At 29.0% G+C, this 16,911-nt stretch overlaps 1 pseudogene; it reads left to right on the top strand.

Moving 5' to 3' along the window:
• The first annotated feature begins 13,902 nt into the window (after nucleotides 1-13,902).
• On the top strand, nucleotides 13,903-14,397 carry LOC112680252 (annotated as a pseudogene).
• Nucleotides 14,398-16,911: the final 2,514 nt, after the last annotated feature.

Genomic DNA, 16,911 nt, shown 5'->3' with positions numbered 1-16,911 from the left:
GTCTTGAAAATCACGCGGTAATTCGAATAAGAACAATGCATTTAAGTACATTTGGTAATTCGAAATTAAATTTTGGGAAAACTTGCAACTAACACGTAACAATTCGAAGTATCATCTGTCCAACGCTCGGAAATTCAAACTATATTCAACAAATTTAATTTATCTGTATTCTTATAATCTTTTTGTTAATAATTTACTATACAATTGTGTAGAAATTTAGTGCATTATTTTCGATAACTATAGAATTAATATTGTAAGAACTTTATCGTTTTATTTCTTAATCGTCACTAATCGTAATTTATCTCTTCGATAGCCGTCAGCCGAATGTATTATTTTAATTTCGTTTGGTCAGTTGTAAAATTCTTGTGATGGTTAGGTTTCAATACTATTGAAAAAATGAAACCAAGTAGAAAACCATTACAGATTTCTTCAAAAAATAATAATTATTTATAATAATAATTTAATTTACATAGTATAATTATTATGTGGTTAAAATTTACATTTTAAAAACAATAAATAACTAATACCACCTAAATTGCTGAAATAATTAATAACTATGTACAATAATAAAAAACTAAATTTTTCTCTTAATTCAGTAATTCAATTTTTTTTTTCTCTCATTTTTTCTAACTACACAACAATTCGAACTCTCGGTAATTCGAAATTTTTCAACAATCCCGTCAAATTCGAATTATCGAGAGTCAACTGTATATATATATATAGCTAATTCACTCGGCTTTCCACGTGTTTCATAATAATTTTTTGTCAAGACATTAGATTGAACATTAGTTGAGACATTTACATTTGGAACTTGAAAAACCAGTCAGGTCAGGTACCGATAGTAGTTTTATGAATTCTAATACTTTTTAACACGTATAATAAATAACTGGAATAATTCCAATAGTATTCAAATGTAGAGAATTAAAACTAGGCATAAAATTTAATTACTCTGTGATGTACTCTATCGTTGAAAATAAATGTAAGACGTTTGTACAACGATTGTATGAGTAGTGTTGGAGATTATGCGTGACCACCAAATTACTTTTTCATATATTATTATGTGTATGTGTATTCTGCGTACTGTATTTTTTTTTTGTTATTCCAAGAATAATTCTAAATTTATATAGTTAAAATTGTTTATTATTTTAATGTTAGGGCAACGTGGTGTTAGATTCTAATGGCTAAAGGCGACATGAACAAAAAATGATGAGAAACACCGATCTACGCGTTTCAACGCTGTATTTTATTTTATACTCTTACAAAGTATTAATGTGGAATGTATTTTAAAACGCATACTGTACAAATGTTTATAAATCTTCAGTCGGCACCCTTAGCCATCTTGGGCGTATTCAGATGTACATATATTCACTGGTGACCGTCGTAAATAAGACCATGTGCACGTGTACACCTGACCGCACGGCAGGGGTTGGTTTTTATGTAATGGCTTTGTTCACTGTGGAATGTTGATTGTTCAGTAGAACTATAAAATAAACGACTAGAGGGGATGTTGTTCGGCGGGAGGACTGTAACAGGTTTTATACATCATCCGCCCCAGAGATGCGACGGTCTGACGGAGAAAAAACTCATACATTTTATTGATGAACGATAATGTCTGGAATAATTCCATTTTCATTTAAAATAGATCTGATCAAATACCGTTGTATACTGTTATTATTTATTTTTCTCGAATACCACACTTATCCTATCACTGGATTGTGTAACAAATTACGAGTATATTAATATTATAACCAACTAAAATGATTACCGTATACCTATACTGCTGACTCGGTCAAAATTATACATTTATGTTATTACTCTTATAGAACAATTTAACTAATTGCAATAAAATATTATGAAAATGAAAAATTATTTAAATAGTCCTTATAGTTTTCGGTTGGATTGTTCTGAACAAATAGTTGAAGGTTTTATATATATATATATATATATATATATATATATTTAAACGAATTATTACAAATAAGCAAAACCATAACTAGATCAAATAGGCACTATCATAACTATCACATACTATACTAGTAAAAATTTAACTACGAAACTAATAAAATACGCCCGTGAAGTGGGAATTATGCGTTCCATCGCTGTTGCCTATCAAATCGTACATATCTTTAACATTTCATAATACAGGTATTACATACCTTTTGACTAAGTACAATAAAATATTAGTAATGATTTTGAAAATGTCAATTCAATTTTAAACTGACGCTTATAGTTTCCAGATTGCATTTATAATTATTAATATTATTATTTTTTTTTATAAAAGTTTAAAACTAAATATTTGTATTTATTATTGATTTAGATAAACAGTTATAACATTTGTAATGTATTATAAATAGTTATTTTGATAGGCATAATTAATTAATTGTTAAATCAATTCAATGTTGAATATTTTAAATTTTGTTTTAATGGACCGTTATTTGTTATTGGTCAAATCGGTGTGTTGATGTTACACACATATCCCCACGCATTCATACGGTGGGTAGCCAGATTATTTGATGCACTCCTCGAGGTACCCGGACCAGCCGGATCATTCAAACGAAGACAATCCAGCGAGTCGAACACAGGTGCTCAACAAGTGCGTGCCACTGCTAACGAATATCAAAACAAACCAGAACAATAGGAGTTTTTTTCCAGTTTCCCGTATTCCAAAGGTAAATATATTAGTTACCATATTAATTATGGTATTAGTTTACTTATATTGATTTATTTTATAATTATTCACAAATAGAAGTATACTTTTACGAATCGAAATATATACACATAGTTATATATTATGTTCAAGGCCATATTAAAAGGATGTTTCATGGAGGGAATAGTATGATTAATACAATGACTGAAAAAAATGCAAGTTTTGTTTTCACGTTTTATAACTAAAAAAAAAACTATTTTATGGTGCATATGCATAAGTCTTAAGATTGTTATTTATATTTTGTGGGTATATTAAATATTGTGTACATATGTACTAAAATGGAAAAAATATATTGTGAACGAAGAAAGTAACTTTTTAATAATGATGTTGGTTATTAATTATCCAGTGTGAATGTGATGCAATGCAGAGCTGTTGGGGAATGAGGTAGCAACATTTTAAATACGATACTGCAGTATATAGCTATTTTGTTTTATTGTTAATTTTTCAATTTTATTTGTTTGCACTAAAAATATACAGATACTATTATCAGTACGTAAACACAATAGCTATAATATCTTAAATTGAGTTAATCTGCATAAAGATATTGTGTTTTTAATGCAAAAAATAACTTTAAATATTTTATTTATTTAGTTTTTATTAATTAATCTGCGGTAACTCAGGTTATTGGCTGTTCGACGATTTTTAACAGTGCTATAGTAGTTTTTTTTTTAGTTGGTTTTATTGGTTTTAATTTATGAGACACATTTTAGATGTTGGAGTGGGGAGACCTGACGGTTTCTTCTCTCTGGACGGTCGTCCCGTCCACAAAGCGTAACTGCCGGTGATCGAGTTTGAATCGGTAACTGTACGTTGAGATACAAGCGCCTTTTCTCGCTCGGTCAAAATACTCCCTACTATAAAAAAAAAATTTTGTACTACCCATATATTCCAAAAGATGTATTCTTCTAATTCTTTAAGAGAACCTCTTCCTTCACCCACGGCAAATCTTTGCGATTTCACAATTTTTAATTACTCCGAATAGTATAGTTAGGTAGTAATCGATATCATTCAATTTTTATTGCAAGTTGGTCCTCGATAACAAGGAAAAATATTATAATTAGTCACTAATTTTAATACATTAATTTTCATAAATAAAAATCAAACTAAATGAAACGAAAAAAATTGGAATACATTTTTTCGATATAAGTACTTCATTTTTAATTATTTGATTTATTTAATATCATTATATATTATTTTTACTATAATTGAGAAGATCGCAACAATATTTATGTTGAATCTTGTTACTTTTCGTAAAAAGTCTTTTATGTAACAAAAATATGCGGAGCAGGGTAGATAAAAAGTTAAATTGTGTCGGAATCATGTGTTACCCTTTATAGAGACGTAGAGTTATTTTAGACATAGGTGATTGTACATTTATAACCTGTTTAAATAACTTGTACACATAATAGGTAATTAAGATTAAAATCTCATAATGTAAAATTTTCAAATACATCAAAATACCAAACGTATATTGTGGTATATTATTGCGTCTGGTGGTATATTATTAACATTATTATGATTAAGGAACAACATGGACAATAGTGGCCGAAATTTATGTGTTACATAAGGGTGTAAATAATACGTTTTTCGAAATTAAAATAACTCGATTAACACAAGAGAACTCTTTTGTTGGAAAATGTATAGGTAGATCGATGTATCGAAATCGGATCGTTTGCATTAGATACATTTCCCTTCTCAAGATTATATATATAAAAATTTTAATTTACAGTACATTTTCAAATACAATCTTTATAATGCCACTGTAAAAAAAATTCTGATATGATTGTGAATTTGAATGATTGAACAATGTTTTATGCGTACTTACACAGTTATTAAGGTTTAACATGAATATTCATAATAAATGTGTTCGCGCAAGTGTCGCCGAATAAATTGCCTGCGCGCAGGTTCGGCTCAAGTAGTAGGCGACATATAACATTTTCAAACTATAGATAATTTGTAAAAAAAAATATATATATTACAATTTCTAGTATCTAATTATATCAAATTATGTGTAGTAAAAAATAAGACTATAAATTGTTTTGCTTTATTTATATTAGTAGTGGTTTACTTAATTATCTATACATAAATAAATATAATGAACTGAGAATTAAGTCTATTTTAGTATTGCTTACGTAAAAAATAATATTTAATGTAGTATTTACATGTAACGAGCGGTAAAACTTAAATTTAGCTTTGGTGTGAGTAAATATTTGAGCCAGGCCTGCCTGCGCGATAAGATCTTTGTGCGACGACCGGTCCGACAAGCGACGTGAACATCTCGATCTTGCGAGAAACCATCGTGCCGCCATCATTACGCTTATCATCGGACCGGGGAAGCTGTCGGGCTGTCGAACGCGACGCCCTGGCTTAGTCGTACCTGCGTAACGCTCGATTGGCAATGGGACTTGCCGTTCACATAAGTCAGTGGTTTCCAACCTCTTATATTCTAAGCCATCTTCATAGATTTTGAACAATCTCCCCCCCCCCCTTAGTATAAATTGAAAAAAACGATCACCTTTTTTTTGTTTAATTTTCAAATAAACTATGAAATATTCGGAATGACTACTTTTTTATTGATTATATTAATTTTAAAATATAAATAATAAAATGGAGTAATCAATTAAGATGAAAAATTATAGTAATAAATTAGTATAAAATATTAATAAGAGTAAATAAAAATAATATTAATGCTGACAACACTTTTCTTTCGACAGTTTTTTTATGTTCTGCTCAATATTTGATAGAGAACGGTTAAAGAAAACCTGTCAATTATTATTTTTTTCTCTACGTTTTAAAATATAAATTATTTAATCAATAAAAATTGTACTTCGTAAAAACTGCTTGCACCTCCCCAGCAATGTGTACACGTCCTCCAGTTTGGGAACCAGTAACTTCCGTGAAGTGGTTCGTTCGTTCATCGTTCACTAAGACCAACTAGTTCGTTCAAATATGTCTACGTCGAGTGAACAATTTATTCGTAATACGAATGACGGCAATTAATTCGTTCTTCGAGAGCGATATACAAGCTCACTAGTTTACTCAGTGCTTCTCAACCTTTTTCAAACGGCCACCCCCCCCCTAAAAACCAGAATGTTTTTCAACGCCTCCCTTCGCTTCATTAAAAAAAAAAAAAAATAGTATACATGAAATGTTTATAATTGAATAATAAATAATATAGATGTAAATGTAAATATAATAAAAATTAAATGTAAAATTTATGTTTAAATATAATTTAAATGTTTTAAAATGTATTGATTAGTGAAATACTTGGTGATTAAAAGCCAATTTTTTTACGTTTGGTTCAAAATTTGTTAGATGTAAGTCTCCTTTTTTGACGATGTCTAGTCGATTTCTTTTTTCTGTTATTAAATAATAACGCGCTACCTTTGATATATGTAGTTTATATTTCATAATCACGAATTTATTTTAGAAATTGATAAACGGAAATCAATTACAGATAAAATCTTGATACGTTGCTTTGAACGGAAAAAAAGTTCACCACCCCCTAATCACCCAAAACGAGCTCACCGCCCATCGGGGGGGGGGGGGGGCCGATATTGCACCCGTTGGGAAGCACTGGGTTAACCGGTTCTAACCGTTCAGCTGGACGATTGGTTTAATTTAACTACACGTCCATGTCAACTCTCGACATGGTCGGTTTTCGTCCGACAGCGACGTTATGGTCACAGTAAAACGCCGTCGTACTCAGGTGCGGATCCAGAGTAATTATTTGGAGGGAGGGAATTTTATACTGTGGACATAATGTATATGTATATGTATATGTATAATGTATAAAATTCAATAATTCTAGAATATTATAAGTATTACCTTTTAACATAAATATTTCTTAACACTGCAAAGGAAAAAAACTGTCAACTAAAAATTTAAAAAAAAAAATAAGTAGGTACATTGAAAAGAACATTTTATTTAAGAACAATAAAAAAAATATTAAATATGAAATTTAATTAAAAATTATTGAGAGAAATTTTATTTTATTTTGATTTTTGAAAACATGTCATTACATAGTTGCTTTAGAAGAATTATAATTGTTATTATTGCTTAATATATAATGTTATAATTATTTTTTTTAATTATTTTGTTTCGTGAGATTTGAGGAGGCCATCGTTCCCATGCCTGGTCTCGGCGTTCGTCGCACGTGCCTTCAGCGCGGTCGCGGGCACAACCAGTCGAATGCCAGACCGTCTGAGGTATTGGCGCCTCGCGCTTCGTAACTCATAACGTTTTTAATTTATCATATTATTCCATTGTATCGTGATACATTATTTCCTTTATATTGTATTGCGCCACCATGGTTTTTATTATTTATTATTATTAGGGCTCGGATGTATTAAAAAAACCAAAATATATAAATATAAATATTTAAATAAAAAAATCACTTTATACGTGACGAAAAAGAGTTAAAGAACGTATGATTTTCTATAAGTAACCAAGTTACAATATTTTACCAAAATCTATTGTTTTTTTTAAAAATAAAGAAAAACTAAATAATTTAATTAATAGACAAAAATATTGGTTACATGGTTTTTAAAAATATATTATGAATGGTCGAAGATATGATCAAATGTTTATTATTATATTAAAATAATATGAAATTTCCGTCATCGTTATTGAAAATAGATAAAACTCGGATAGCAATAAAATAAAACTAAATAAAAGTAATGAATAAACAATATATGTAATAGTTATTGAAGAAAATTTAATATTTTAGTTATTGTATTTCACTTGAACGTCTGGCGTATTTATAATTTTATAGTTGTTATTTTAAGTTGTAATTTATACGTTACTGTTTCAAAATTTATTTTGCAAAATCCCTAGATAACAAATTAATTTAATTGGACTCATGAATAATCAAATAACTAGTTCTAAATTGCCTTCTAAGAGGGTCTGTTTATCTGTTTTATTTTATAATTTGTGTTTAGTAAACCTAAATTAAAATGTTAGTTCACGCTTGGTTATTGATGACTGTTCAATTTTATGGAAGAATTCTCGAATTCCAATACATGATAATTCAGATTGCATTAAGAAACTGAAAAAATTATAAGAAGAATGGAGAAAATTAGACAAAAATAAAACACGAACAACAGAATTACAAAAATCACATTAAAACAAATTCGAAGAACAATTAGATAAATAATTTGATATATTCCACATTATAATGCCTTAAATTTAATTAAAATAAAAGAAGATAAGCAATTTTTATTTAGACAACGAGAGAAAGGTCGTCTTGGTTCATATTCGTACGAATATGAAATTAGCGGATATTGAAAAACGTAAAGCAACTTTTAAAAAAAATAAAGATGAACAAAAAAAACAACGATAAATGGAAACCTTAAAATTCACCGGTAAATTAATTAAATATAAAAAATGAATTTATATACATATTTTCTTAATTTTTATTAGTATAATAATTTATTTTTAAATAATGATTTTTTAGAAAGAATTCGACTTCATAGTTCATCTAGTTCTGAAGATCAAAATAATACACTTTTAGATGAAGTTTTAAATGAAACTCCTAGTTGTTCATTATCAATGCTTAGTTCTTCAAAATCAATGTGGGTTAAAAAAAATATTATGACATCTCGCTTATCAACAGCTCTAGGTAAATGCAAAATTAGTGATCGGGATGCAGTGCATTTATTAACAGCTGCAACTGAAAGTTTTCAGGTAAATTGTTTGGAATTTATAATAAATAGATCAACTATTAAACGAGCCCGTGAACATTTTCGTAAGTAGTCATCTGAAGCTATTAAATTAATATTTATTGATCAAAATTTAAATTATATAATTGTACACTGGGATTATAAAATATTGCCCGATATATCAAGTAAAGAAAATATAGATAGATTTCCTGTAATTTTATTGGCTTTGAATGTAAAAAAGCTTTTAGGGGTTTCTGCTCTAACTTCAGGTACTGAAGAAAAAATATCTTCGGAGGTGTACAGTTTATTATTAGATTGGAATTTGGTGGATAAAGTTTAGGCGTTTGTATATGATACCACAGCAAGTAATAGTGGTTGTCTTAATGAGGAATGTATTCTTTTAGAAAAATTATTAAACCATGATATTTTATTTTTCGCGTGACGTCATCATATATTTAAGATAGTTTTGCAAGCTATGTTTGCTCATTTGAAGATTACTATTTTGAATAGCCCTGACATACCCTTATTTAAAAATATAGATTTAAGCGATTTTAGAATATATTTTACTTTTTAAAATTCGCTTAAAAATTTGAAAGACGTTATAAATTACATCTCTTTATTTTGTATATAAAGATTAAACAATAATTTCCCGAGATATGACTACAGAGAATTTCTTGAGCTGGTTTTAATATTTCTAGGAGGTTCATCTCCTCGTGGAATTAAATTTAGACAACCAGGTGTTTATCACTTGGCACGATGGATGGCAAAAGCCATTTATTGTATTAAAATTGTATTATTCAGTGATCAATTTAAAATTATTACAAGAGAACAAAACTCACTCTCGAAGAAGTTTGTTTTTTCATTGTTAAATGCTATATTCAAGAGTGGATCACCGCACCAAATCCAGTTACAGAACCCATGAATGATTTGTTGTTTTTAAAAAAACTAAAAAACTACAATGGTAAATTAGGAGAAGTCACCATAAGTAAATGTATTAAATATTTATGGTATTTGAACGAGGAATGTGCCGTGTTTTCTATATTTGACGATCGTGTTAATAATGAAACAAAACAACGTATGGGAAACTACATTTTAGAAGGGAAAGAACAATATAGTTATGACAATGAGGAAGAAATGAGGAATCGAAAAAAAATTATATTTAAAGTTTGATGACTTAACTCATTTTTTAAATAAAGATCATCCATTTGATTTATTAACTAATAAATCGTGGAAACTATTTGCACGGTTTCAAATTTCTGATATATTTTTATGAGCAGATCCAAGTACATGGAAAGACATAGAAGAATATAAACAAGCTAAAGAAGTTATATCGTCATTAAAAATTTTAACGATGTAGAAGAAATAGGTGTTAATTTGATGGAGGAATATAATCAAAAATTTTCCAAAAATGAAGAACATAAACAATTTACTTTACAAGTAAATATAAAGAATCAATCGAATCTTCAATCAAAAATACCTAATAATTTAATATATTTTTCTGGTTGTTCAAGAACATTTTCCGGCTGCAGTCGTGAAGGTTTAAAAAAAAAATTTTTATATTAATTTTATTAATTATAATTTATATAATATTCTTGTAATTAAACTGAGAAATTTAACTATAGCAACAAAACTGTTTATTCGATAATATTTTTACTCATAATATTATTTGTAGAAAATTAAATTTTATTTAATTAGTATATCAAACTTTTTTTTCATATCTTCAGCATTTAACTATAAGTGACCTTCATCCGTAAAGATCATTAAAAATATCTAAATAACAGCAAAAAAGATTCCGAAAAAATTCGTATTTTTATTTTTAGATAACTATTTGAATATTGATCATGATAATGATTAATAATAGAGTATATAAATAAAATAAATAAATAAATACATGTACAGCCAGGAGTATTATATTTGTAATATACGACCGGTTTATAATTAAAAAACAATCATCAGGTATATACGATATCAATAAGTCGCGATCTTGTAGCATTATACATTAAAATATTAAAAAGTCTAATCAATTTTAAAATCTTAATAATAATTTTTGATCTTACTATTTAAGGTTAAGGCAATCAAATGTCGGACGAAATGCCATATTGTTTGATGATTGGTCATCACATCTGCGTTTCAACCATAAAATATTCCTTGGAGAAATGCGTATTTTGCAATGAGAGATGTTTGTTCCGTTTACATAAAATGCTGAAGTGTACTGGTAAGTTGATTTTATATTCAAATGTAAGGTTCTTATTTTTTCATTTTGTTATCATTATGTATTTTAAGTTTAAAACATTTTTAGTTTTCTTGAATTTTTTTTAAAAAATTATTTAATTAAGTTGATTTTTAAAAAAAAAATAATATCATTATAGTATTATATTATTATATTATTATTATATTATTATTCTATCATTTAATTAAGATAGATATAGAAAGTTGAATGTAAATCTTATATAGATACCAAATATTAAAATACACGCAAAAATATGAAATATTATTTTTTTATTTCTTTTTTTTTCAATGTTTCATTTATGTTCATAGTAATAATAATTTTTTTGGCATAAATTGTTAAAAATTAAATGTACGTTTAAATCAGTGCTTCTCAACATTTTTCAAACTGCCACCCCCCTAAGAAGTAGAATGTTTTTCATCGCCCCCTCCCCTTCACTTCATTAAAATAAAAATAAAAATAGTATACATGAAATGATTACAATTGAATAATAAATAATATAGATATAAATGTAAATATAATAAAAATAAAATGTAAAATTTATGTTTAAATATAATTTAAATGTTTTAAAATGTATTGGTCAATGAAATGCTTGGTGATTTGAAGCCAATTTTTTTACGTTTGGTTTAAAATTTATGAGCTGAAGCCGTTAGTCTCCTCTTTTGACGATGTCTAGTCGATTTATTTTTTCCGTTATTAGATAATAACACACTGCCTCTGATATATGTAGTTTATATTTCATAATCACGAATTTATTTTAGAAATCGATAAACGGAAAACAATTACATTTAAATTTTGGTACGTTGCTTTGGAAGGGAAAAAATTTCACCACCCCCTAATCACCCAAAACGAGCTCACTGCCCCCCAATCTCCCGAAACGAGCTCACCACCCACCGGGGACGATATCGCCCCTTCTGGGAAGCATTGGTTTAAATAGCTAAAAATAAAACAATATTGCTTTCACATCTCTATGATTATCAGAATAGCATATCAATATTCTATCCAAAATTGTATTTAATTGTTTCACAGTGTGCACAAAAGTAATGCACATAAGGTGCCTGATGGTGTACAATCACCTCAACCATCGAACCTCCCGAATAAGAGAGCAATTTGACCAAGGGAACATTTCGGAAATTTCAAAAACCAACTAACTATTATTAATCACAATTTCAAAATGCTTGAACATATATTAATATTATTAAGAATTTCAATTACATGCAGAGGCTACAACAGGCAGTTATCACGAATGGCAAAGACGATGAACAGATGCAAGCAAGGGCGTCCGTAAGAATTTGTCAAGGGGGGAAAGGTATTTTTTTTTATAATTTTTGTTTCATTATCTAATTAGTGATAAATAAGGTGCGGATATATATGTATTTAAAATTAAAAATATGTACTTATATATGTATTTATTTTTATCAAAATATATAATAAAAATACAAGATATGCAAAAAAAAAAGTTTTTATTCTTGAAAAAACATTACAAAATAAGTACCTAGGTACTTAAATATAAATCATACAACTACATTAGATTATTAACATTTATTACACTTGTCACTTGTGGCTTTATCACATGCATCACAGTACAAAATATTTGAATCACTACGAAACATTTCTTCCGGAAAATCCCGCACATACCTCATTACGAGGTCTCTTTTTTTAGGAGCAATTTTCAGCATTTTTAACTAAACACAGTATTAATTAAAAACTAAAAAAACACATACAAATAACAAATACGAAAAACACGAAGACACATGGACACTTCTCTAAAGCCGGTCCCACACGACTCGTGTAATCGGCGAATATTCGTTAATCGTACTACTTTGCGAGTCGTGTGTGAGGTATTTAATCGTAAAGCACGACGATTATTTTTACTCGCCGAGTCACTCGCGATTTCCCGTCGGTGTCGGATACAACATGAGTGACTCGTGCTGATAAGAAATTTAATTTTGGATTTTCCCCCAAAATAGACTATTATTTATTGTTAATTGTTGGCGATTACGAGTCGTGTGACGACACGAGTCGTGTAGGAGCAACATAATTACAAACATCGTACATCGTACAAACTTGGCAAGTACACTCGCCGAGTATACGCTCGTAAAGTACCCGTGTCGTGTGGGACCGGCTTTACGAGTCTACGACAAATAATGAAATTAAATATACTTTTATCGAAACGCGTACAGCATTGCAGCACTGTCGATAATATGTGATAACGCCGATAACGATCACATACAATGCATAAATATGTACATTATACAATATTAAGCTTTGCCATGATTAATACCTATAATTTTTAGCCATATATGATTGCATGGTGTGGACTTGTTATGGGTACAATCGAGTGATTTCAACAATCAAGACGTTAATAATCGAGAAGATTTAACAATCGAGAGATTCACTTGAAAAAAATCTCTCGGTTAGTACTTACGAGTAATAACTCGTAGTTGATAGTAACTATTTACTGATTACTGAATAAAAATTTAAAATTCTAGTAGGTAGTACCTAGTGTAATATTATATTATGAAATCGCTCGTTCGTTTGAACAATAATTCAACTAATAAGTACGTTGTATTACTTATAATAAATACATTAACCATAATACATTTTAATTATATACCATATATGAATGAACCATAAAATTAAACATGTATTTTTTTGGGAATATTTTAGTTTATTATCAACTTCATATAAATAAAATAAAACTACATTCTTGTTTAAAACAATAAAAATTGATACTTATTAAATTACAAATCAATATAAAGTAAATAAAGAAAAAAAACGTTCTAAAGTAAAAAAAAAAAGTTAAAAAATATTTAAATTACTGTTTAAAAATATTATTGTGACTAAAAATGGATAAAAACTAAAATAAAATATAATATCACAATATCATACCATTAAAATTTGTCAATTTTAAACTACTACATTTGTAATATTTAATTTAATGAATGCATCTTTACAAGCAGTGATTAAGAATTTGAATTGTTGGATTCAATGATAAAATACCTAATTAAATTTTTAAACTTTAAAATATGTTATATATTATAATTTTAAATAATCAAAACTGGGTGTTGGGAGTTAGAATATCCAAATCTAATTATTATTGCTGGTATGGCAATAATAAATTAGTACCATTTTATTCGCTCATAAACGTATAGACGACGTTCGCGAGCATTCGCGAGCGTTCGAAAACGTTCGCTGAATAGGTCGAATAGACTCGCACGACGAACCGATCACTGTCGGTTTTTCAGTTATGTTCAAAGGAACACCGCGAGCATTCATGTCACCGTTTGGACGGTATATTAGTTAATTCAAACGTGCGTTATAAAATAATAAATAAATAAGTACTTAACTTACACTTTTTTATTATCTATTTGAAAATGGATTGGGATAGCAAAGATTGCTTGAATTTAATTGAAGCATTTAGATTGCAAGAAGTGTTGTGGGACTCGAAAAATCCATCATATTTTTCAAAAAATGCCAAACATGATGCTTGGTGTCATTTGGCAAAAGAAATGAAAAGACCGGTTGAGGAAATTAAAAAAAAATATTAAGCTTACAGGGATCATATCGTAGAGAAAAAGCAAAAGTAAAAAAAAGTTATGGAACTGGAAAAGGTAAAGATTAAAAATTAATAATTAATAATAATTAGAATGAAAATTTAGAAATTAAGTACCTACCTACTTATAATATTATTTTTAAAAGGTGCCAACGACATATATCACTCAAAATGGTTTGGTTTCGACGCCATGCATTGTTTTTTAGCTGATAGAGATGATCCAATGCCGACTATGACATTCTTGTAAAACTTTGAAAATGGAAACTGTGTACATCAGACTACATACTATTTAACAAATTAGCTCCTCTATTTTCATTATCGATGTAAAGTTTTGATCTCCAAAAACGTCTTTTACGTCGAACTTTTTTTCTTTGATTTTCATAAGTTCATACATTACAATAAATGCTGCACTTGCAACTTGTAAATGATTACTCATTATTCACCAATAAAATAATAATTAAAGAATTGTTATACTTGAAAAATTGTTTTTGTAACACTTTTTTTGTATTTAAACCAAAACACTACGTTTCGATACTAAAGTATGTTAACAATTACTGTACTCGACTTTGGAATGGGCCCGAACAGCTACGAATAGTATATTTTGTGCGTCGCACATACAATATGTGTCCACACGAACAAACAGAATTCGTCCGAATGCTCATGCGTGCTCGTTCGCGTTCGAGTGAGTTCACTTCGAACGTCGTACAATGTTCGCTCGTGAGTACGCACCTTTAGACCTTATCTAACCTAACCAGCACTTTTCACTCGATTACTTCAACTGATATAGGATTTTGTTACCGAGAGAATAACTCGGAACTAAACGAGTGTATGAGTAATCGAGCATTTTTCACTCGATTATTTCAACTGATTTTGATTCCGAGAGAATCCTCGATGATTTTCAAAACAATCGACAACAATCGATTACATGGAACAATAGAGTATTTCGAGTATTTTCTCTCGATTGTTCCCATCACTAGTGTGGACTATGGAGAGTTGCAACTCGTGACTATTATTAGCACACGGACGGACTGAAGAAGATAACACATAATACATAACGGCGATACAGTACTAATTTTGTAAATAAATGAATATTTAACAAAAATATGTAATAGCTATAGCTTAAAATTATCGGATAGTCATGGAATATATTTATAAAAATGAATCATTCGAATATTATTATTTTCAACAAATATGTAAATACATACAAATCCGCACTCTAAGTACCTTATTGTTTTTGACGTGTTTTCTATTATATAGGTAGGGAACGTAAAAAATTAAATTATTAATTATGTGTATAGTTAGATCGTTCCCGGTGTGCAAAATCCTATAGCATAGTAGTCGCATAGTTGTCACACTGACGGTTGAGAAGTTACGAATAAGTACCTGTTGACTTCTCAGAGATGTGTTATGGACGCTTAACGCCAGGTTGAACGAAGTAACTGTATGCGATATCAATATGTGATTACTGAGTAGTCAATAATGTCATATTGAGAGGTTAATAATGTTAGTACATAAAAATTAACGGAACTTCTCATTTTCTGAGCATAGACTTCGCAATGATTATTGCCAAGAAAATAAAAAAAAACCGTAAGTTTATTTCATGCTCGCCGATATTTGAATCGTTCACCCCTACCTACCTATTCCTAGACCTATATTACTGGGACACCCTATCGAGACATTTAGTAATAAATAAGTTAGTATACTAAAAGTAAAAGTAAACATTATATATGTAATATTAGGCTGGGGCCACACGAGCGTACAAAATGGGTCGATACGCACGTACTTTTTGACGCGCGTCGTAGGACTACATTATCGGTTATGGGAGCAGACAAACGAGTAAAGGTACGGTTCCCAAGGCGCGGCTGCAGTTCGCGACTGAGCTAGAGCCGCCGCGGCCGGCGGCTCTACCGCGACGAGAGCAGTGTATCGCGACAGCCGCCGGCCACTCTAGTCGAAAATAGTGTTAAAACTTTTGCAGTCGCTGATAGTAGTATATACATATATTATATACTACCATAATTGAACAAATATTCTAGTATTGAATTATAATAATATTTTAGTATTATAATATAATAATATCAAAAATTGTGTTTTTGTCGGAACACGAGGATATACTTTTAGAGGAAGTCCGGAAAAATCCTGTTTTATACGACAGTGCTGATTTAAAGTACAAAGATATAATTCTAAAAGATGATATTTGGAAAGAAATTGGCTTGAAAATTGGCAAATCCGGTAAGTAGTTTAAATTATTTTCACATTCAATTTATTGGTTATTTTTTTGGTACACCATGATACAAAATTGTTGAATTAATAATAATAATAACTATCGGTTAACTCGTTATCGTATTTAATATTATACACATATTCATATTAATGTAAAATAAAATAATAATGGTGGTTTTATTATAGCAGATGAATGTAAAAAACGTTGGAAAAATATAAGAGATACTTATAATCGAAACAAACGTAAATTGGTCACAGGTTCATCTAGAACATCAAAAAAAGTATGGCCTTTGGCAGCACACGTTTCATTTCTTGATGGATTAGAGTACGAACGAAGGTACATATTCATCATAAATATAAATTTAATAATCATAGTTAAATTATGTAGAATAAATAATTATGCATGTCATTCCTTATCTGTATTAAAACACAGTGGGGTATAAATGATAAATAATAATATGTTTTAAAATAAATATTTATGGACATTGTAATGTATTAATATCTAAATATACACTAATTCCCGCTGGAAAACAAACAC

This window comes from Sipha flava, unplaced genomic scaffold, assembly GCF_003268045.1.
Source record: "Sipha flava isolate LNK unplaced genomic scaffold, YSA_version1 175_pilon_pilon, whole genome shotgun sequence".
NCBI lineage: Eukaryota > Metazoa > Arthropoda > Insecta > Hemiptera > Aphididae > Sipha > Sipha flava.
Note: the sequence above shows the minus strand (reverse complement) of the source record. Positions and strands in the feature narration are given on the sequence as shown.